The following is a 23,943-nucleotide window of genomic DNA, read 5'->3' on the forward strand; positions in this document are numbered from 1 at the left end:
ACCCAAATATTATAGAATACAAACCCAATTATTATAGAAACCCTTTTAGTTCGGGCGCCAGTGTTATAGTCAATAACTTTCTGCTGTTCTGATATATGAAATGTGGTTCCAACCGCTACAGAGAAGACATCACAAACCTTTCGAAGGTGCTAGCCCAATTATTATACAAACCCTTTTAGTTCGGGCGCCAGAGTTAGAGTCAATAACTGCTCCAGGGAGGATATCTTACAACCTTAACCGCCTAATTATTTACACAACCTTTTAGTTCGGGCACCAGTATTAGAGTCAATAGGTTTTTGCTGTTCTGATATATGAAATGTAGTTCCAACTGCTCCAAGGAGGATCATCACAGAAGCTTTTCCTTCGAAGGTAGTAGCTTAATTGTTATCCGCAACCTTTTATTTCGGGCGCCAGTGCTAGAGTCTATAGGTTTTTGCTGTTCTGTTATATGAAATGTAGTTCCAACTGCTCCACATAGGACATCACAAAACTTTCGAACGTGCTAGCCTAATTACACAAACCCTTTTAGTTCAGCGCCAGAGTTAGAGTCAATAACTGCTCCAGGGAGGATATCTTACAACCTTTTCCGCCTAATTATTTTCCACAACCTTTTAGTTCGGGCGCCAGTATTACAGTCAATAGGTTTTTCCTGTTCGGATATATGAAATGTAGTTCCAACTGCTCCAAGGAGGATCATCACAGAAGCTTTTCCTTCGAAGGTAGTAGCCTAATTGTTATCCACAACCTTTTATTTCGGGCGCCAGTGCTAGAGTCTATAGGTTTTTGCTGTTCTGATATATGAAATGTAGTTCCAACTGCTCCACATAGGACATCACAAACTTTTCGAAGGTGCTGGCCCAATTATGATAGAAACACTTTTAGTTCGGGCGCCAGTGTTATAGTCAATAACTTTCTGCTGCTCTGATATATGAAATGTGGTTGCAACCGCTCCACAGAAGACATCACAAACCTTACCCAAATATTATAGAACACAAACCCAATTATTATAGAAAACCTTTTAGTTCGGGCGCCAGTGTTATAATCAATAACTTTCTGCTGTTCTGATATATGAAATGTGGTTCCAACCGCTCCACAGAAGACATCACAAACATTTCGAAGGTGCTAGACCAATTATTATACAAACCCTTTTATTTCGGGCGCCAGAGTTAGAGTCAATATCTGCTCCAGGGAGGATATCTTACAACCTTAACCGCCTAATTATTTTCCACAACCTTTTAGTTCGGGCGCCAGTATTAGAGTCAATAGGTTTTTGCTGTTCTGATATATGAAAGGTAGTTCCAACTGCTCCAAGGAGGATCATCACAGAAGCTTTTCCTTCGAAGGTAGTAGCATAATTGTTATCCACAACCTTTTATTTCGGGCGCCAGTGCTAGAGTCTATAGGTTTCTGCTGTTCTGATATATGAAATGTAGTTCCAACTGCTCCACATAGGACATCACAAACCTTTCGAAGGTACTAATCCAATTATTATACAAACCCTTTTAGTTCGGGCGCCAGAGTTAGAGTCAATAACTGCTCCAGGGAGGATATCTTACAAGCTTTTCCGCCTAATAATTTTCCACAACCTTTCAGTTCGGGCGCCAGTATTAGAGTCAATAGGTTTTTGCTGTTCTCATATATGAAATGTAGTTCCAACTGCTCCAAGGAGGATCATCACAGAAGGTTTTCCTTCGAAGGTAGTAGCCTAATTCTTATCCACAACCTTTTATTTCGGGCGCCAGTGCTAGAGTCTATAGGTTTTTGCTTTTCTGATATATGAAATGTAGTTCCAACTGCTCCACATAGGACATCACAAACCTTTCGAAGGTGCTAATCCAATTATTATACAAACCCTTTTAGTTCGGGCGCCAGAGTTAGAGTCAATAACTGCTCCAGGGAGGATATCTTACAAGCTTTTCCGCCTAATTATTTTCCACAACCTTTCAAATCGGGCGCCAGTATTAGAGTCAATAGGTTTTTGCTGTTCTGATATATGAAATGTAGTTCCAACTGCTCCCCATAGGACATCACAAACCTTTCGAAGGTGCTAGCACAATTATTATAGAAACCCTTTTAGTTCGGGCGCCAGTGTTATAGTCAATAACTTTCTGCTGTTCTGATATATGAAATGTGGTTCCAACCGCTCCAGAGAAGACATCACAAACCTTTCGAAGGTGCTAATCCAATTATTATACAAACCCTTTTAATTCGGGCGCCAGAGTTAGAGTCAATATCTGCTCCAAGGAGGATACCTTACAACCTTTTCCGCCTAATTATTTTCCAGAACCTTTTAGTTCGGGAGCAAGTATTAGAGTCAATAGGTTTTTGCTGTTGTGATATATGAAATGTAGTTCCTACTGCTCCAAGGAGGATCATCACAGAAGCTTTTCCTTCGAAGGTAGTAGCCTAATTGTTATCCGCAACCTTTTATTTCGGGCGCCAGTGCTAGAGTCTATAGGTTTTTGCTGTTCTGATATATGAAATGTAGTTCCAACTGCTCCACATAGGACATCACAAAAATTTCGAAGGTGCTAGCCCAATTATTATAGAAACCCTTTTAGTTCGGGCGCCAGTGTTATAGTCAATAACTTTCTGCTGTTCTGATATATGAAATGGGGTTCCAACCGCTCCACAGAAAACATTACAAAACTTTCGAAGGTGCTAGCCCAATTATTATACAAACCCTTTTAGTTCGGGCGCCAGAGTTAGAGTCAATAACTGCTCCAGGGAGGATATCTTATAACCTTAACCGCCTAATTATTTACACAACCTTTTAGTTCGGGCACCAGTATTAGAGTCAATAGGTTTTTGCTGTTCTGATATATGAAATGTAGTTCCAACTGCTCCAAGGAAGATCATCACAGAAGCTTTTCCTTCGAAGGTAGTAGCTTAATTGTTATCCGCAACGTTTTATTTCGGGCGCCAGTGCTAGAGTCTATAGGTTTTTGCTGTTCTGTTATATGAAAAGTAGTTCCAACTGCTCCACATAGGACATCACAAAACTTTCGAATGTGCTAGCCTACTTATACAAACCCTTTTAGTTCAGCGCCAGAGTTAGAGTCAATAACTGCTCCAGGGAGGATATCTTACAACCTTTTCCGCCTAATTATTTTCCACAACCTTTTAGTTCGGGCGCCAGTATTAGAGTCAATAGGTTTTTGCTGTTCTGATATATGAAATGTAGTTCCAACTGCTCCAAGGAGGATCATCACAGAAGGTTTTCCTTCGAAGGTAGTAGCCTAATTGTTATCCACAACCTTTTATTTCGGGCGCCAGTGCTAGAGTCTATAGGTTTTTGCTGTTCTGATATATGAAATGTAGTTCCAACTGCTCCACATAGGACATCACAAACTTTTCGAAGGTGCTGGCCCAATTATGATAGAAACACTTTTAGTTCGGGCGCCAGTGTTATAGTCAATAACTTTCTGCTGCTCTGATATATGAAATGTGGTTGCAACCGCTCCACAGAAGACATCACAAACCTTACCCAAATATTATAGAACACAAACCCAATTATTATAGAAAACCTTTTAGTTCGGGCGCCAGTGTTATAATCAACAACTTTCTGCTGTTCTGATATATGAAATGTGGTTCCAACCGCTCCACAGAAGACATCACAAACCTTTCGAAGGTGCTAGACCAATTATTATACAAACCCTTTTAGTTCGGGCGCCAGAGTTAGAGTCAATATCTGCTCCAGGGAGGATATCTTACAACCTTAACCGCCTAATTATTTTCCACAACCTTTTAGTTCGGGCGCCAGTATTAGAGTCAATAGGTTTTTGCTGTTCTGATATATGAAATGTAGTTCCAACTGCTCCAAGGAGGATCATCACAGAAGCTTTTCCTTCGAAGGTAGTAGCCTAATTGTTATCCACAACCTTTTATTTCGGGCGCCAGTGCTAGAGTCTATAGGTTTTTGCTGTTCTGATATATGAAATGTAGTTCCAACTGCTCCACATAGGACATCACAAAACTTTCGAAGCTGCTAATCCAATTATTATACAAACCCTCTTAGTTCGGGCGCCAGAGTTTGAGTCAATAACTGCTCCAGGGAGGATATCTTACAAGCTTTTCCGCCTAATTATTTTCCACAACCTATCAGTTCGGGCGCCAGTATTAGAGTCAATAGGTTTTTGCTGTTCTGATATATGAAATGTAGTTCCAACTGCTCCAAGGAGGATCATCACAGAAGGTTTTCCTTCGAAGGTAGTAGCCTAATTCTTATCCACAACCTTTTATTTCGGGCGCCAGTGCTAGAGTCTATAGGTTTTTGCTTTTCTGATATATGAAATGTAGTTCCAACTGCTCCACATAGGACATCACAAACCTTTCGAAGGTGCTAATCCAATTATTATACAAACCCTTTTAGTTCGGGCGCCAGAGTTAGAGTCAATAACTGCTCCAGGGAGGATATCTTACAAGCTTTTCCGCCTAATTATTTTCCACAACCTTTCAGTTCGGGCGCCAGTATTAGAGTCAATAGGTTTTTGCTGTTCTGATATATGAAATGTAGTTCCAACTGCTCCCCATAGGACATCACAAACCTTTCGAAGGTGCTAGCACAATTATTATAGAAACCCTTTTAGTTCGGGCGCCAGTGTTATAGTCAATAACTTTCTGCTGTTCTGATATATGAAATGTGGTTCCAACCGCTCCAGAGAAGACATCACAAACCTTTCGAAGGTGCTAATCCAATTATTATACAAACCCTTTTAGTTCGGGCGCCAGAGTTAGAGTCAATAACTGCTCCAGGGAGGATATCTTACAAGCTTTTCCGCCTAATTATTTTCCACAACCTTTTAGTTCTGGCACCAGTATTAGAGTCAATAGGTTTTTGCTGTTCTGATATATGAAATATAGTTCCATCTGCTCCAAGAAGGATCATCACAGAAGCTTTTCCTTCGAAGGTAGTAGCCTAATTGTTATCCGCAACCTTTTATTTCGGGCGCCAGTGCTAGAGTCTATAGGTTTTTGCTGTTCTGATATATGAAATGTAGTTCCAACTGCTCCACATAGGACATCACAAACCTTTCGAAGGTGCTAGCCCAATTATTATACAAAACCTTTTATTTCGGGCGCCAGAGTTAGAGTCAATAACTGCTCCAGGGAGGATATCTTACAACATTTTCCGCCTAATTATTTACCACAACCTTTTAGTTCTGGCGCCAGTATTAGAGCCAATAGGTTTTTGCTGTTCTGATATATGAAATGTAGTTCCAACTGCTCCACATAGGACATCACAAACCTTTCGAAGGTGCTAGCACAATTATTATAGAAACCCTTTTAGTTCGGGCGCCAGTGTTTTAGTCAATAATTCTGCTGTTCTGATATATGAAATGTGGTTCCAACCGCTCCAGAGAAGACATCAAAAACCTTACCCAAATATTATAGAACACAAACCCAATTATTATAGAAACCCTTTTAGTTCGGGCGCCAGTGTTATAGTCAATAACGTTCTGCTGTTCTGATATATGAAATGTGGTTCCAACCGCTCCAGAGAAGACATCACAAACATTTCGAAGGTGCTAGCCCAATTATTATACAAACCCTTTTAGTTCGGGCGCCAGAGTTAAAGTCAATAACTGCTCCAGGGAGGATATCTTACAACCTTAACCGCCTAATTATTTTCCACAACCTTTTAGTTCGGGCGCCAGCATTAGAGTCAATAGGTTTTTACTGTTCTGATATATGAAATGTAGTTCCAACTGCTCCACATAAAACATCACAAACCTTTCGAAGGTGCTAGCACAATTATTATAGAAAACCTTTTAGTTCGGGCGCCAGTGTTATAGTCAATAACTTTTTGCTGTTCTGATATATGAAATGTGGTTCCAACCGCTCCACAGAAGACATCACAAACCTTACCCAAATATTATAGAATACAAACCCAATTATTATAGAAACCCTTTTAGTTCGAGCGCCAGTGTTATAGTCAATAACTTTCTGCTGTTCTGATATATGAAATGTGGTTCCAACCGCTACAGAGAAGACATCACAAACCTTTCGAAGGTGCTAGCCCAATTATTATACAAACCCTTTTAGTTCGGGCGCCAGAGTTAGAGTCAATAACTGCTCCAGGGAGGATATCTTACAACCTTAACCGCCTAATTATTTACACAACCTTTTAGTTCGGGCACCAGTATTAGAGTCAATAGGTTTTTGCTGTTCTGATATATGAAATGTAGTTCCAACTGCTCCAAGGAGGATCATCACAGAAGCTTTTCCTTCGAAGGTAGTAGCTTAATTGTTATCCGCAACCTTTTATTTCGGGCGCCAGTGCTAGAGTCTATAGGTTTTTGCTGTTCTGTTATATGAAATGTAGTTCCAACTGCTCCACATAGGACATCACAAAACTTTCGAACGTGCTAGCCTAATTACACAAACCCTTTTAGTTCAGCGCCAGAGTTAGAGTCAATAACTGCTCCAGGGAGGATATCTTACAACCTTTTCCGCCTAATTATTTTCCACAACCTTTTAGTTCGGGCGCCAGTATTACAGTCAATAGGTTTTTCCTGTTCGGATATATGAAATGTAGTTCCAACTGCTCCAAGGAGGATCATCACAGAAGCTTTTCCTTCGAAGGTAGTAGCCTAATTGTTATCCACAACCTTTTATTTCGGGCGCCAGTGCTAGAGTCTATAGGTTTTTGCTGTTCTGATATATGAAATGTAGTTCCAACTGCTCCACATAGGACATCACAAACTTTTCGAAGGTGCTGGCCCAATTATGATAGAAACACTTTTAGTTCGGGCGCCAGTGTTATAGTCAATAACTTTCTGCTGCTCTGATATATGAAATGTGGTTGCAACCGCTCCACAGAAGACATCACAAACCTTACCCAAATATTAGAGAACACAAACCCAATTATTATAGAAAACCTTTTAGTTCGGGCGCCAGTGTTATAATCAATAACTTTCTGCTGTTCTGATATATGAAATGTGGTTCCAACCGCTCCACAGAAGACATCACAAACATTTCGAAGGTGCTAGACCAATTATTATACAAACCCTTTTATTTCGGGCGCCAGAGTTAGAGTCAATATCTGCTCCAGGGAGGATATCTTACAACCTTAACCGCCTAATTATTTTCCACAACCTTTTAGTTCGGGCGCCAGTATTAGAGTCAATAGGTTTTTGCTGTTCTGATATATGAAAGGTAGTTCCAACTGCTCCAAGGAGGATCATCACAGAAGCTTTTCCTTCGAAGGTAGTAGCATAATTGTTATCCACAACCTTTTATTTCGGGCGCCAGTGCTAGAGTCTATAGGTTTTTGCTGTTCTGATATATGAAATGTAGTTCCAACTGCTCCACATAGGACATCACAAACCTTTCGAAGGTACTAATCCAATTATTATACAAACCCTTTTAGTTCGGGCGCCAGAGTTAGAGTCAATAACTGCTCCAGGGAGGATATCTTACAAGCTTTTCCGCCTAATAATTTTCCACAACCTTTCAGTTCGGGCGCCAGTATTAGAGTCAGTAGGTTTTTGCTGTTCTCATATATGAAATGTAGTTCCAACTGCTCCAAGGAGGATCATCACAGAAGGTTTTCCTTCGAAGGTAGTAGCCTAATTGTTATCCACAACCTTTTATTTCGGGCGCCAGTGCTAGAGTCTATAGGTTTTTGCTGTTCTGATATATGAAATGTAGTTTCAACTGCTCCACATAGGACATCACAAACTTTTCGAAGGTGCTGGCCCAATTATGATAGAAACACTTTTAGTTCGGGCGCCAGTGTTATAGTCAATAACTTTCTGCTGCTCTGATATATGAAATGTGGTTGCAACCGCTCCACAGAAGACATCACAAACCTTACCCAAATATTATAGAACACAAACCCAATTATTATAGAAAACCTTTTAGTTCGGGCGCCAGTGTTATAATCAACAACTTTCTGCTGTTCTGATATATGAAATGTGGTTCCAACCGCTCCACAGAAGACATCACAAACCTTTCGAAGGTGCTAGACCAATTATTATACAAACCCTTTTAGTTCGGGCGCCAGAGTTAGAGTCAATATCTGCTCCAGGGAGGATATCTTACAACCTTAACCGCCTAATTATTTTCCACAACCTTTTAGTTCGGGCGCCAGTATTAGAGTCAATAGGTTTTTGCTGTTCTGATATATGAAATGTAGTTCCAACTGCTCCAAGGAGGATCATCACAGAAGGTTTTCCTTCGAAGGTAGTAGCCTAATTGTTATCCACAACCTTTTATTTCGGGCGCCAGTGCTAGAGTCTATAGGTTTTTGCTGTTCTGATATATGAAATGTAGTTCCAACTGCTCCACATAGGACATCACAAACTTTTCGAAGGTGCTGGCCCAATTATGATAGAAACACTTTTAGTTCGGGCGCCAGTGTTATAGTCAATAACTTTCTGCTGCTCTGATATATGAAATGTGGTTGCAACCGCTCCACAGAAGACATCACAAACCTTACCCAAATATTATAGAACACAAACCCAATTATTATAGAAAACCTTTTAGTTCGGGCGCCAGTGTTATAATCAACAACTTTCTGCTGTTCTGATATATGAAATGTGGTTCCAACCGCTCCACAGAAGACATCACAAACCTTTCGAAGGTGCTAGACCAATTATTATACAAACCCTTTTAGTTCGGGCGCCAGAGTTAGAGTCAATATCTGCTCCAGGGAGGATATCTTACAACCTTAACCGCCTAATTATTTTCCACAACCTTTTAGTTCGGGCGCCAGTATTAGAGTCAATAGGTTTTTGCTGTTCTGATATATGAAATGTAGTTCCAACTGCTCCAAGGAGGATCATCACAGAAGCTTTTCCTTCGAAGGTAGTAGCCTAATTGTTATCCACAACCTTTTATTTCGGGCGCCAGTGCTAGAGTCTATAGGTTTTTGCTGTTCTGATATATGAAATGTAGTTCCAACTGCTTCACATAGGACATCACAAAACTTTCGAAGCTGCTAATCCAATTATTATACAAACCCTCTTAGTTCGGGCGCCAGAGTTTGAGTCAATAACTGCTCCAGGGAGGATATCTTACAAGCTTTTCCGCCTAATTATTTTCCACAACCTATCAGTTCGGGCGCCAGTATTAGAGTCAATAGGTTTTTGCTGTTCTGATATATGAAATGTAGTTCCAACTGCTCCAAGGAGGATCATCACAGAAGGTTTTCCTTCGAAGGTAGTAGCCTAATTCTTATCCACAACCTTTTATTTCGGGCGCCAGTGCTAGAGTCTATAGGTTTTTGCTTTTCTGATATATGAAATGTAGTTCCAACTGCTCCACATAGGACATCACAAACCTTTCGAAGGTGCTAATCCAATTATTATACAAACCCTTTTAGTTCGGGCGCCAGAGTTAGAGTCAATAACTGCTCCAGGGAGGATATCTTACAAGCTTTTCCGCCTAATTATTTTCCACAACCTTTCAGTTCGGGCGCCAGTATTAGAGTCAATAGGTTTTTGCTGTTCTGATATATGAAATGTAGTTCCAACTGCTCCCCATAGGACATCACAAACCTTTCGAAGGTGCTAGCACAATTATTATAGAAACCCTTTTAGTTCGGGCGCCAGTGTTATAGTCAATAACTTTCTGCTGTTCTGATATATGAAATGTGGTTCCAACCGCTCCAGAGAAGACATCACAAACCTTTCGAAGGTGCTAATCCAATTATTATACAAACCCTTTTAATTCGGGCGCCAGAGTTAGAGTCAATATCTGCTCCAAGGAGGATACCTTACAACCTTTTCCGCCTAATTATTTTCCAGAACCTTTTAGTTCGGGAGCAAGTATTAGAGCCAATAGGTTTTTGCTGTTCTGATATATGAAATGTAGTTCCTACTGCTCCAAGGAGGATCATCACAGAAGCTTTTCCTTCGAAGGTAGTAGCCTAATTGTTATCCGCAACCTTTTATTTCGGGCGCCAGTGCTAGAGTCTATAGGTTTTTGCTGTTCTGATATATGAAATGTAGTTCCAACTGCTCCACATAGGACATCACAAAAATTTCGAAGGTGCTAGCCCAATTATTATAGAAACCCTTTTAGTTCGGGCGCCAGTGTTATAGTCAATAACTTTCTGCTGTTCTGATATATGAAATGGGGTTCCAACCGCTCCACAGAAAACATTACAAAACTTTCGAAGGTGCTAGCCCAATGATTATACAAAACCTTTTATTTCGGGCGCCAGAGTTAGAGTCAAGTCAATAACTGCTCCAGGGAGGATATCTTACAACCTTTTCCGCCTAATTATTTGCCACAACCTTTTAGTTCTGGCGCCAGTATTAGAGTCAATAGGTTTTTGCTGTTCTGATATATGAAATGTAGTTCCAACTGCTCCACATAGGACATCACAAACCTTTCGAAGGTGCTAGCCCAATTATTATAGAAACCCTTTTAGTTCGGGCGCCAGTGTTATAGTCAATAACTTTCTGCTGTTCTGATATATGAAATGTGGTTCCAACCGCTCCAGAGAAGACATCACAAACCTTTCGAAGGTGCTAATCCAATTATTATACAAACCCTTTTAGTTCGGGCGCCAGAGTTAGAGTCAATAACTGCTCCAGGGAGGATATCTTACAAGCTTTTCCGCCTAATTATTTTCCACAACCTTTTAGTTCTGGCACCAGTATTAGAGTCAATAGGTTTTTGCTGTTCTGATATATGAAATATAGTTCCATCTGCTCCAAGAAGGATCATCACAGAAGCTTTTCCTTCGAAGGTAGTAGCCTAATTGTTATCCGCAACCTTTTATTTCGGGCGCCAGTGCTAGAGTCTATAGGTTTTTGCTGTTCTGATATATGAAATGTAGTTCCAACTGCTCCACATAGGACATCACAAACCTTTCGAAGGTGCTAGCCCAATTATTATACAAAACCTTTTATTTCGGGCGCCAGTGTTTTAGTCAATAATTCTGCTGTTCTGATATATGAAATGTGGTTCCAACCGCTCCAGAGAAGACATCAAAAACCTTACCCAAATATTATAGAACACAAACCCAATTATTATAGAAACCCTTTTAGTTCGGGCGCCAGTGTTATAGTCAATAACGTTCTGCTGTTCTGATATATGAAATGTGGTTCCAACCGCTCCAGAGAAGACATCACAAACATTTCGAAGGTGCTAGCCCAATTATTATACAAACCCTTTTAGTTCGGGCGCCAGAGTTAAAGTCAATAACTGCTCCAGGGAGGATATCTTACAACATTTTCCGCCTAATTATTTACCACAACCTTTTAGTTCTGGCGCCAGTATTAGAGCCAATAGGTTTTTGCTGTTCTGATATATGAAATGTAGTTCCAACTGCTCCACATAGGACATCACAAACCTTTCGAAGGTGCTAGCCCAATTATTATAGAAACCCTTTTAGTTCGGGCGCCAGTGTTTTAGTCAATAATTCTGCTGTTCTGATATATGAAATGTGGTTCCAACCGCTCCAGAGAAGACATCAAAAACCTTACCCAAATATTATAGAACACAAACCCAATTATTATAGAAACCCTTTTAGTTCGGGCGCCAGTGTTATAGTCAATAACGTTCTGCTGTTCTGATATATGAAATGTGGTTCCAACCGCTCCAGAGAAGACATCACAAACATTTCGAAGGTGCTAGCCCAATTATTATACAAACCCTTTTAGTTCGGGCGCCAGAGTTAAAGTCAATAACTGCTCCAGGGAGGATATCTTACAACCTTAACCGCCTAATTATTTTCCACAACCTTTTAGTTCGGGCGCCAGCATTAGAGTCAATAGGTTTTTACTGTTCTGATATATGAAATGTAGTTCCAACTGCTCCACATAGGACATCACAAACCTTTCGAAGGTGCTAGCACAATTATTATAGAAAACCTTTTAGTTCGGGCGCCAGTGTTATAGTCAATAACTTTTTGCTGTTCTGATATATGAAATGTGGTTCCAACCGCTCCACAGAAGACATCACAAACCTTACCCAAATATTATAGAATACAAACCCAATTATTATAGAAACCCTTTTAGTTCGGGCGCCAGTGTTATAGTCAATAACTTTCTGCTGTTCTGATATATGAAATGTGGTTCCAACCGCTACAGAGAAGACATCACAAACCTTTCGAAGGTGCTAGCCCAATTATTATACAAACCCTTTTAGTTCGGGCGCCAGAGTTAGAGTCAATAACTGCTCCAGGGAGGATATCTTACAACCTTAACCGCCTAATTATTTACACAACCTTTTAGTTCGGGCACCAGTATTAGAGTCAATAGGTTTTTGCTGTTCTGATATATGAAATGTAGTTCCAACTGCTCCAAGGAGGATCATCACAGAAGCTTTTCCTTCGAAGGTAGTAGCCTAATTGTTATCCGCAACCTTTTATTTCGGGCGCCAGTGCTAGAGTCTATAGGTTTTTGCTGTTCTGATATATGAAATGTAGTTCCAACTGCTCCACATAGGACATCACAAACCTTTCGAAGGTGCTAGCCCAATTATTATACAAAACCTTTTATTTCGGGCGCCAGTGTTTTAGTCAATAATTCTGCTGTTCTGATATATGAAATGTGGTTCCAACCGCTCCAGAGAAGACATCAAAAACCTTACCCAAATATTATAGAACACAAACCCAATTATTATAGAAACCCTTTTAGTTCGGGCGCCAGTGTTATAGTCAATAACGTTCTGCTGTTCTGATATATGAAATGTGGTTCCAACCGCTCCAGAGAAGACATCACAAACATTTCGAAGGTGCTAGCCCAATTATTATACAAACCCTTTTAGTTCGGGCGCCAGAGTTAAAGTCAATAACTGCTCCAGGGAGGATATCTTACAACATTTTCCGCCTAATTATTTACCACAACCTTTTAGTTCTGGCGCCAGTATTAGAGCCAATAGGTTTTTGCTGTTCTGATATATGAAATGTAGTTCCAACTGCTCCACATAGGACATCACAAACCTTTCGAAGGTGCTAGCCCAATTATTATAGAAACCCTTTTAGTTCGGGCGCCAGTGTTTTAGTCAATAATTCTGCTGTTCTGATATATGAAATGTGGTTCCAACCGCTCCAGAGAAGACATCAAAAACCTTACCCAAATATTATAGAACACAAACCCAATTATTATAGAAACCCTTTTAGTTCGGGCGCCAGTGTTATAGTCAATAACGTTCTGCTGTTCTGATATATGAAATGTGGTTCCAACCGCTCCAGAGAAGACATCACAAACATTTCGAAGGTGCTAGCCCAATTATTATACAAACCCTTTTAGTTCGGGCGCCAGAGTTAAAGTCAATAACTGCTCCAGGGAGGATATCTTACAACCTTAACCGCCTAATTATTTTCCACAACCTTTTAGTTCGGGCGCCAGCATTAGAGTCAATAGGTTTTTACTGTTCTGATATATGAAATGTAGTTCCAACTGCTCCACATAGGACATCACAAACCTTTCGAAGGTGCTAGCACAATTATTATAGAAAACCTTTTAGTTCGGGCGCCAGTGTTATAGTCAATAACTTTTTGCTGTTCTGATATATGAAATGTGGTTCCAACCGCTCCACAGAAGACATCACAAACCTTACCCAAATATTATAGAATACAAACCCAATTATTATAGAAACCCTTTTAGTTCGGGCGCCAGTGTTATAGTCAATAACTTTCTGCTGTTCTGATATATGAAATGTGGTTCCAACCGCTACAGAGAAGACATCACAAACCTTTCGAAGGTGCTAGCCCAATTATTATACAAACCCTTTTAGTTCGGGCGCCAGAGTTAGAGTCAATAACTGCTCCAGGGAGGATATCTTACAACCTTAACCGCCTAATTATTTACACAACCTTTTAGTTCGGGCACCAGTATTAGAGTCAATAGGTTTTTGCTGTTCTGATATATGAAATGTAGTTCCAACTGCTCCAAGGAGGATCATCACAGAAGCTTTTCCTTCGAAGGTAGTAGCTTAATTGTTATCCGCAACCTTTTATTTCGGGCGCCAGTGCTAGAGTCTATAGGTTTTTGCTGTTCTGTTATATGAAATGTAGTTCCAACTGCTCCACATAGGACATCACAAAACTTTCGAACGTGCTAGCCTAATTACACAAACCCTTTTAGTTCAGCGCCAGAGTTAGAGTCAATAACTGCTCCAGGGAGGATATCTTACAACCTTTTCCGCCTAATTATTTTCCACAACCTTTTAGTTCGGGCGCCAGTATTACAGTCAATAGGTTTTTCCTGTTCGGATATATGAAATGTAGTTCCAACTGCTCCAAGGAGGATCATCACAGAAGCTTTTCCTTCGAAGGTAGTAGCCTAATTGTTATCCACAACCTTTTATTTCGGGCGCCAGTGCTAGAGTCTATAGGTTTTTGCTGTTCTGATATATGAAATGTAGTTCCAACCGCTCCAGAGAAGACATCACAAACCTTTCGAAGGTGCTAATCCAATTATTATACAAACCCTTTTAGTTCGGGCGCCAGAGTTAGAGTCAATAACTGCTCCAGGGAGGATATCTTACAAGCTTTTCCGCCTAATTATTTTCCACAACCTTTTAGTTCTGGCACCAGTATTAGAGTCAATAGGTTTTTGCTGTTCTGATATATGAAATATAGTTCCATCTGCTCCAAGAAGGATCATCACAGAAGCTTTTCCTTCGAAGGTAGTAGCCTAATTGTTATCCGCAACCTTTTATTTCGGGCGCCAGTGCTAGAGTCTATAGGTTTTTGCTGTTCTGATATATGAAATGTAGTTCCAACTGCTCCACATAGGACATCACAAACCTTTCGAAGGTGCTAGCCCAATTATTATACAAAACCTTTTATTTCGGGCGCCAGTGTTTTAGTCAATAATTCTGCTGTTCTGATATATGAAATGTGGTTCCAACCGCTCCAGAGAAGACATCAAAAACCTTACCCAAATATTATAGAACACAAACCCAATTATTATAGAAACCCTTTTAGTTCGGGCGCCAGTGTTATAGTCAATAACGTTCTGCTGTTCTGATATATGAAATGTGGTTCCAACCGCTCCAGAGAAGACATCACAAACATTTCGAAGGTGCTAGCCCAATTATTATACAAACCCTTTTAGTTCGGGCGCCAGAGTTAAAGTCAATAACTGCTCCAGGGAGGATATCTTACAACATTTTCCGCCTAATTATTTACCACAACCTTTTAGTTCTGGCGCCAGTATTAGAGCCAATAGGTTTTTGCTGTTCTGATATATGAAATGTAGTTCCAACTGCTCCACATAGGACATCACAAACCTTTCGAAGGTGCTAGCACAATTATTATAGAAACCCTTTTAGTTCGGGCGCCAGTGTTTTAGTCAATAATTCTGCTGTTCTGATATATGAAATGTGGTTCCAACCGCTCCAGAGAAGACATCAAAAACCTTACCCAAATATTATAGAACACAAACCCAATTATTATAGAAACCCTTTTAGTTCGGGCGCCAGTGTTATAGTCAATAACGTTCTGCTGTTCTGATATATGAAATGTGGTTCCAACCGCTCCAGAGAAGACATCACAAACATTTCGAAGGTGCTAGCCCAATTATTATACAAACCCTTTTAGTTCGGGCGCCAGAGTTAAAGTCAATAACTGCTCCAGGGAGGATATCTTACAACCTTAACCGCCTAATTATTTTCCACAACCTTTTAGTTCGGGCGCCAGCATTAGAGTCAATAGGTTTTTACTGTTCTGATATATGAAATGTAGTTCCAACTGCTCCACATAGGACATCACAAACCTTTCGAAGGTGCTAGCACAATTATTATAGAAAACCTTTTAGTTCGGGCGCCAGTGTTATAGTCAATAACTTTTTGCTGTTCTGATATATGAAATGTGGTTCCAACCGCTCCACAGAAGACATCACAAACCTTACCCAAATATTATAGAATACAAACCCAATTATTATAGAAACCCTTTTAGTTCGGGCGCCAGTGTTATAGTCAATAACTTTCTGCTGTTCTGATATATGAAATGTGGTTCCAACCGCTACAGAGAAGACATCACAAACCTTTCGAAGGTGCTAGCCCAATTATTATACAAACCCTTTTAGTTCGGGCGCCAGAGTTAGAGTCAATAACTGCTCCAGGGAGGATATCTTACAACCTTAACCGCCTAATTATTTACACAACCTTTTAGTTCGGGCACCAGTATTAGAGTCAATAGGTTTTTGCTGTTCTGATATATGAAATGTAGTTCCAACTGCTCCAAGGAGGATCATCACAGAAGCTTTTCCTTCGAAGGTAGTAGCCTAATTGTTATCCACAACCTTTTATTTCGGGCGCCAGTGCTAGAGTCTATAGGTTTTTGCTGTTCTGATATATGAAATGTAGTTCCAACTGCTCCACATAGGACATCACAAACTTTTCGAAGGTGCTGGCCCAATTATGATAGAAACACTTTTAGTTCGGGCGCCAGTGTTATAGTCAATAACTTTCTGCTGCTCTGATATATGAAATGTGGTTGCAACCGCTCCACAGAAGACATCACAAACCTTACCCAAATATTATAGAACACAAACCCAATTATTATAGAAAACCTTTTAGTTCGGGCGCCAGTGTTATAATCAATAACTTTCTGCTGTTCTGATATATGAAATGTGGTTCCAACCGCTCCACAGAAGACATCACAAACATTTCGAAGGTGCTAGACCAATTATTATACAAACCCTTTTATTTCGGGCGCCAGAGTTAGAGTCAATATCTGCTCCAGGGAGGATATCTTACAACCTTAACCGCCTAATTATTTTCCACAACCTTTTAGTTCGGGCGCCAGTATTAGAGTCAATAGGTTTTTGCTGTTCTGATATATGAAAGGTAGTTCCAACTGCTCCAAGGAGGATCATCACAGAAGCTTTTCCTTCGAAGGTAGTAGCATAATTGTTATCCACAACCTTTTATTTCGGGCGCCAGTGCTAGAGTCTATAGGTTTTTGCTGTTCTGATATATGAAATGTAGTTCCAACTGCTCCACATAGGACATCACAAACCTTTCGAAGGTACTAATCCAATTATTATACAAACCCTTTTAGTTCGGGCGCCAGAGTTAGAGTCAATAACTGCTCCAGGGAGGATATCTTACAAGCTTTTCCGCCTAATAATTTTCCACAACCTTTCAGTTCGGGCGCCAGTATTAGAGTCAATAGGTTTTTGCTGTTCTCATATATGAAATGTAGTTCCAACTGCTCCAAGGAGGATCATCACAGAAGGTTTTCCTTCGAAGGTAGTAGCCTAATTCTTATCCACAACCTTTTATTTCGGGCGCCAGTGCTAGAGTCTATAGGTTTTTGCTTTTCTGATATATGAAATGTAGTTCCAACTGCTCCACATAGGACATCACAAACCTTTCGAAGGTGCTAATCCAATTATTATACAAACCCTTTTAGTTCGGGCGCCAGAGTTAGAGTCAATAACTGCTCCAGGGAGGATATCTTACAAGCTTTTCCGCCTAATTATTTTCCACAACCTTTCAGTTCGGGCGCCAGTATTAGAGTCAATAGGTTTTTGCTGTTCTGATATATGAAATGTAGTTCCAACTGCTCCCCATAGGACATCACAAACCTTTCGAAGGTGCTAGCACAATTATTATAGAAACCCTTTTAGTTCGGGCGCCAGTGTTATAGTCAATAACTTTCTGCTGTTCTGATATATGAAATGTGGTTCCAACCGCTCCAGAGAAGACATCACAAACCTTTCGAAGGTGCTAATCCAATTATTATACAAACCCTTTTAATTCGGGCGCCAGAGTTAGAGTCAATATCTGCTCCAAGGAGGATACCTTACAACCTTTTCCGCCTAATTATTTTCCAGAACCTTTTAGTTCGGGAGCAAGTATTAGAGTCAATAGGTTTTTGCTGTTCTGATATATGAAATGTAGTTCCTACTGCTCCAAGGAGGATCATCACAGAAGCTTTTCCTTCGAAGGTAGTAGCCTAATTGTTATCCGCAACCTTTTATTTCGGGCGCCAGTGCTAGAGTCTATAGGTTTTTGCTGTTCTGATATATGAAATGTAGTTCCAACTGCTCCACATAGGACATCACAAACTTTTCGAAGGTGCTGGCCCAATTATGATAGAAACACTTTTAGTTCGGGCGCCAGTGTTATAGTCAATAACTTTCTGCTGCTCTGATATATGAAATGTGGTTGCAACCGCTCCACAGAAGACATCACAAACCTTACCCAAATATTATAGAACACAAACCCAATTATTATAGAAAACCTTTTAGTTCGGGCGCCAGTGTTATAATCAATAACTTTCTGCTGTTCTGATATATGAAATGTGGTTCCAACCGCTCCACAGAAGACATCACAAACATTTCGAAGGTGCTAGACCAATTATTATACAAACCCTTTTATTTCGGGCGCCAGAGTTAGAGTCAATATCTGCTCCAGGGAGGATATCTTACAACCTTAACCGCCTAATTATTTTCCACAACCTTTTAGTTCGGGCGCCAGTATTAGAGTCAATAGGTTTTTGCTGTTCTGATATATGAAAGGTAGTTCCAACTGCTCCAAGGAGGATCATCACAGAAGCTTTTCCTTCGAAGGTAGTAGCATAATTGTTATCCACAACCTTTTATTTCGGGCGCCAGTGCTAGAGTCTATAGGTTTTTGCTGTTCTGATATATGAAATGTAGTTCCAACTGCTCCACATAGGACATCACAAACCTTTCGAAGGTACTAATCCAATTATTATACAAACCCTTTTAGTTCGGGCGCCAGAGTTAGAGTCAATAACTGCTCCAGGGAGGATATCTTACAAGCTTTTCCGCCTAATAATTTTCCACAACCTTTCAGTTCGGGCGCCAGTATTAGAGTCAATAGGTTTTTGCTGTTCTCATATATGAAATGTAGTTCCAACTGCTCCAAGGAGGATCATCACAGAAGGTTTTCCTTCGAAGGTAGTAGCCTAATTCTTATCCACAACCTTTTATTTCGGGCGCCAGTGCTAGAGTCTATAGGTTTTTGCTTTTCTGATATATGAAATGTAGTTCCAACTGCTCCACATAGGACATCACAAACCTTTCGAAGGTGCTAATCCAATTATTATACAAACCCTTTTAGTTCGGGCGCCAGAGTTAGAGTCAATAACTGCTCCAGGGAGGATATCTTACAAGCTTTTCCGCCTAATTATTTTCCACAACCTTTCAGTTCGGGCGCCAGTATTAGAGTCAATAGGTTTTTGCTGTTCTGATATATGAAATGTAGTTCCAACTGCTCCCCATAGGACATCACAAACCTTTCGAAGGTGCTAGCACAATTATTATAGAAACCCTTTTAGTTCGGGCGCCAGTGTTATAGTCAATAACTTTCTGCTGTTCTGATATATGAAATGTGGTTCCAACCGCTCCAGAGAAGACATCACAAACCTTTCGAAGGTGCTAATCCAATTATTATACAAACCCTTTTAATTCGGGCGCCAGAGTTAGAGTCAATATCTGCTCCAAGGAGGATACCTTACAACCTTTTCCGCCTAATTATTTTCCAGAACCTTTTAGTTCGGGAGCAAGTATTAGAGTCAATAGGTTTTTGCTGTTCTGATATATGAAATGTAGTTCCTACTGCTCCAAGGAGGATCATCACAGAAGCTTTTCCTTCGAAGGTAGTAGCCTAATTGTTATCCGCAACCTTTTATTTCGGGCGCCAGTGCTAGAGTCTATAGGTTTTTGCTGTTCTGATATATGAAATGTAGTTCCAACTGCTCCACATAGGACATCACAAACTTTTCGAAGGTGCTGGCCCAATTATGATAGAAACACTTTTAGTTCGGGCGCCAGTGTTATAGTCAATAACTTTCTGCTGCTCTGATATATGAAATGTGGTTGCAACCGCTCCACAGAAGACATCACAAACCTTACCCAAATATTATAGAACACAAACCCAATTATTATAGAAAACCTTTTAGTTCGGGCGCCAGTGTTATAATCAACAACTTTCTGCTGTTCTGATATATGAAATGTGGTTCCAACCGCTCCACAGAAGACATCACAAACCTTTCGAAGGTGCTAGACCAATTATTATACAAACCCTTTTAGTTCGGGCGCCAGAGTTAGAGTCAATATCTGCTCCAGGGAGGATATCTTACAACCTTAACCGCCTAATTATTTTCCACAACCTTTTAGTTCGGGCGCCAGTATTAGAGTCAATAGGTTTTTGCTGTTCTGATATATGAAATGTAGTTCCAACTGCTCCAAGGAGGATCATCACAGAAGCTTTTCCTTCGAAGGTAGTAGCCTAATTGTTATCCACAACCTTTTATTTCGGGCGCCAGTGCTAGAGTCTATAGGTTTTTGCTGTTCTGATATATGAAATGTAGTTCCAACTGCTCCACATAGGACATCACAAAACTTTCGAAGCTGCTAATCCAATTATTATACAAACCCTCTTAGTTCGGGCGCCAGAGTTTGAGTCAATAACTGCTCCAGGGAGGATATCTTACAAGCTTTTCCGCCTAATTATTTTCCACAACCTATCAGTTCGGGCGCCAGTATTAGAGTCAATAGGTTTTTGCTGTTCTGATATATGAAATGTAGTTCCAACTGCTCCAAGGAGGATCATCACAGAAGGTTTTCCTTCGAAGGTAGTAGCCTAATTCTTATCCACAACCTTTTATTTCGGGCGCCAGTGCTAGAGTCTATAGGTTTTTGCTTTTCTGATATATGAAATGTAGTTCCAACTGCTCCACATAGGACATCACAAACCTTTCGAAGGTGCTAATCCAATTATTATACAAACCCTTTTAGTTCGGGCGCCAGAGTTAGAGTCAATAACTGCTCCAGGGAGGATATCTTACAAGCTTTTCCGCCTAATTATTTTCCACAACCTTTCAGTTCGGGCGCCAGTATTAGAGTCAATAGGTTTTTGCTGTTCTGATATATGAAATGTAGTTCCAACTGCTCCCCATAGGACATCACAAACCTTTCGAAGGTGCTAGCACAATTATTATAGAAACCCTTTTAGTTCGGGCGCCAGTGTCATAGTCAATAACTTTCTGCTGTTCTGATATATGAAATGTGGTTCCAACCGCTCCAGAGAAGACATCACAAACCTTTCGAAGGTGCTAATCCAATTATTATACAAACCCTTTTAATTCGGGCGCCAGAGTTAGAGTCAATATCTGCTCCAAGGAGGATACCTTACAACCTTTTCCGCCTAATTATTTTCCAGAACCTTTTAGTTCGGGAGCAAGTATTAGAGTCAATAGGTTTTTGCTGTTCTGATATAAGAAATGTAGTTCCTACTGCTCCAAGGAGGATCATCACAGAAGCTTTTCCTTCGAAGGTAGTAGCCTAATTGTTATCCGCAACCTTTTATTTCGGGCGCCAGTGCTAGAGTCTATAGGTTTTTGCTGTTCTGATATATGAAATGTAGTTCCAACTGCTCCACATAGGACATCACAAAAATTTCGAAGGTGCTAGCCCAATTATTATAGAAACCCTTTTAGTTCGGGCGCCAGTGTTATAGTCAATAACTTTCTGCTGTTCTGATATATGAAATGGGGTTCCAACCGCTCCACAGAAAACATTACAAAACTTTCGAAGGTGCTAGCCCAATGATTATACAAAACCTTTTATTTCGGGCGCCAGAGTTAGAGTCAAGTCAATAACTGCTCCAGGGAGGATATCTTACAACCTTTTCCGCCTAATTATTTGCCACAACCTTTTAGTTCTGGCGCCAGTATTAGAGTCAATAGGTTTTTGCTGTTCTGATATATGAAATGTAGTTCCAACTGCTCCACATAGGACATCACAAACCTTTCGAAGGTGCTAGCCCAATTATTATAGAAACCCTTTTAGTTCGGGCGCCAGTGTTATAGTCAATAACATTCTGCTGTTCTGATATATGAAATGTGGTTCCAACCGCTCCAGAGAAGACATCACAAACCTTTCGAAGGTGCTAGCCCAATTATTATACAAAACCTTTTATTTCGGGCGCCAGAGTTAGAGTCAATAACTGCTCCAGGGAGGATATCTTACAACATTTTCCGCCTAATTATTTACCACAACCTTTTAGTTCTGGCGCCAGTATTAGAGCCAATAGGTTTTTGCTGTTCTGATATATGAAATGTAGTTCCAACTGCTCCACATAGGACATCACAAACCTTTCGAAGGTGCTAGCACAATTATTATAGAAACCCTTTTAGTTCGGGCGCCAGTGTTTTAGTCAATAATTCTGCTGTTCTGATATATGAAATGTGGTTCCAACCGCTCCAGAGAAGACATCAAAAACCTTACCCAAATATTATAGAACACAAACCCAATTATTATAGAAACCCTTTTAGTTCGGGCGCCAGTGTTATAGTCAATAACGTTCTGCTGTTCTGATATATGAAATGTGGTTCCAACCGCTCCAGAGAAGACATCACAAACATTTCGAAGGTGCTAGCCCAATTATTATACAAACCCTTTTAGTTCGGGCGCCAGAGTTAAAGTCAATAACTGCTCCAGGGAGGATATCTTACAACCTTAACCGCCTAATTATTTTCCACAACCTTTTAGTTCGGGCGCCAGCATTAGAGTCAATAGGTTTTTACTGTTCTGATATATGAAATGTAGTTCCAACTGCTCCACATAGGACATCACAAACCTTTCGAAGGTGCTAGCACAATTATTATAGAAAACCTTTTAGTTCGGGCGCCAGTGTTATAGTCAATAATTCTGCTGTTCTGATATATGAAATGTGGTTCCAACCGCTCCAGAGAAGACATCACAAACCTTACCCAAATATTATAGAACACAAACCCAATTATTATAGAAACCCTTTTAGTTCGGGCGCCAGTGTTATAGTCAATAAATTTCTGCTGTTCTGATATATGAAATGTGGTTCCAACCGCTCCACAGAAGACATCACAAACCTTTCGAAGGTGCTAGCCCAATTATTATAGAAACCCTTTTAGTTCGGGCGCCAGTATTATAGTCAATAACTTTTTGCTGTTCTGATATATGAAATGTGGTTGCAACCGCTCCACAGAAGACATCACAAACCTTACCCAAATATTATAGAATACAAACCCAATTATTATAGAAACCCTTTTAGTTCGGGCGCCAGTGTTATAGTCAATAACTTTCTGCTGTTCTGATATATGAAATGTGGTTCCAACCGCTACAGAGAAGACATCACAAACCTTTCGAAGGTGCTAGCCCAATTATTATACAAAGCCTTTTAGTTCGGGCGCCAGAGTTAGAGTCAATAACTGCTCCAGGGAGGATATCTTACAACCTTAACCGCCTAATTATTTACACAACCTTTTAGTTCGGGCACCAGTATTAGAGTCAATAGGTTTTTGCTGTTCTGATATATGAAATGTAGTTCCAACTGCTCCAAGGAGGATCATCACAGAAGCTTTTCCTTCGAAGGTAGTAGCTTAATTGTTATCCGCAACCTTTTATTTCGGGCGCCAGTGCTAGAGTCTATAGGTTTTTGCTGTTCTGTTATATGAAATGTAGTTCCAACTGCTCCACATAGGACATCACAAACCTTTCGAACGTGCTAGCCTAATTACACAAACCCTTTTAGTTCAGCGCCAGAGTTAGAGTCAATAACTGCTCCAGGGAGGATATCTTACAACCTTTTCCGCCTAATTATTTTCCACAACCTTTTAGTTCGGGCGCCAGTATTACAGTCAATAGGTTTTTCCTGTTCGGATATATGAAATGTAGTTCCAACTGCTCCAAGGAGGATCATCACAGAAGCTTTTCCTTCGAAGGTAGTAGCCTAATTGTTATCCACAACCTTTTATTTCGGGCGCCAGTGCTAGAGTCTATAGGTTTTTGCTGTTCTGATATATGAAATGTAGTTCCAACTGCTCCACATAGGACATCACAAACTTTTCGAAGGTGCTGGCCCAATTATGATAGAAACACTTTTAGTTCGGGCGCCAGTGTTATAGTCAATAACTTTCTGCTGCTCTGATATATGAAATGTGGTTGCAACCGCTCCACAGAAGACATCACAAACCTTACCCAAATATTATAGAACACAAACCCAATTATTATAGAAAAC

Source organism: Stegodyphus dumicola, chromosome 5, assembly GCF_044657685.1.
Source record: "Stegodyphus dumicola isolate Sdum_Otavi_A_Nest chromosome 5, ASM4465768v1".
NCBI classification, from domain to species: Eukaryota; Metazoa; Arthropoda; class Arachnida; order Araneae; family Eresidae; genus Stegodyphus; species Stegodyphus dumicola.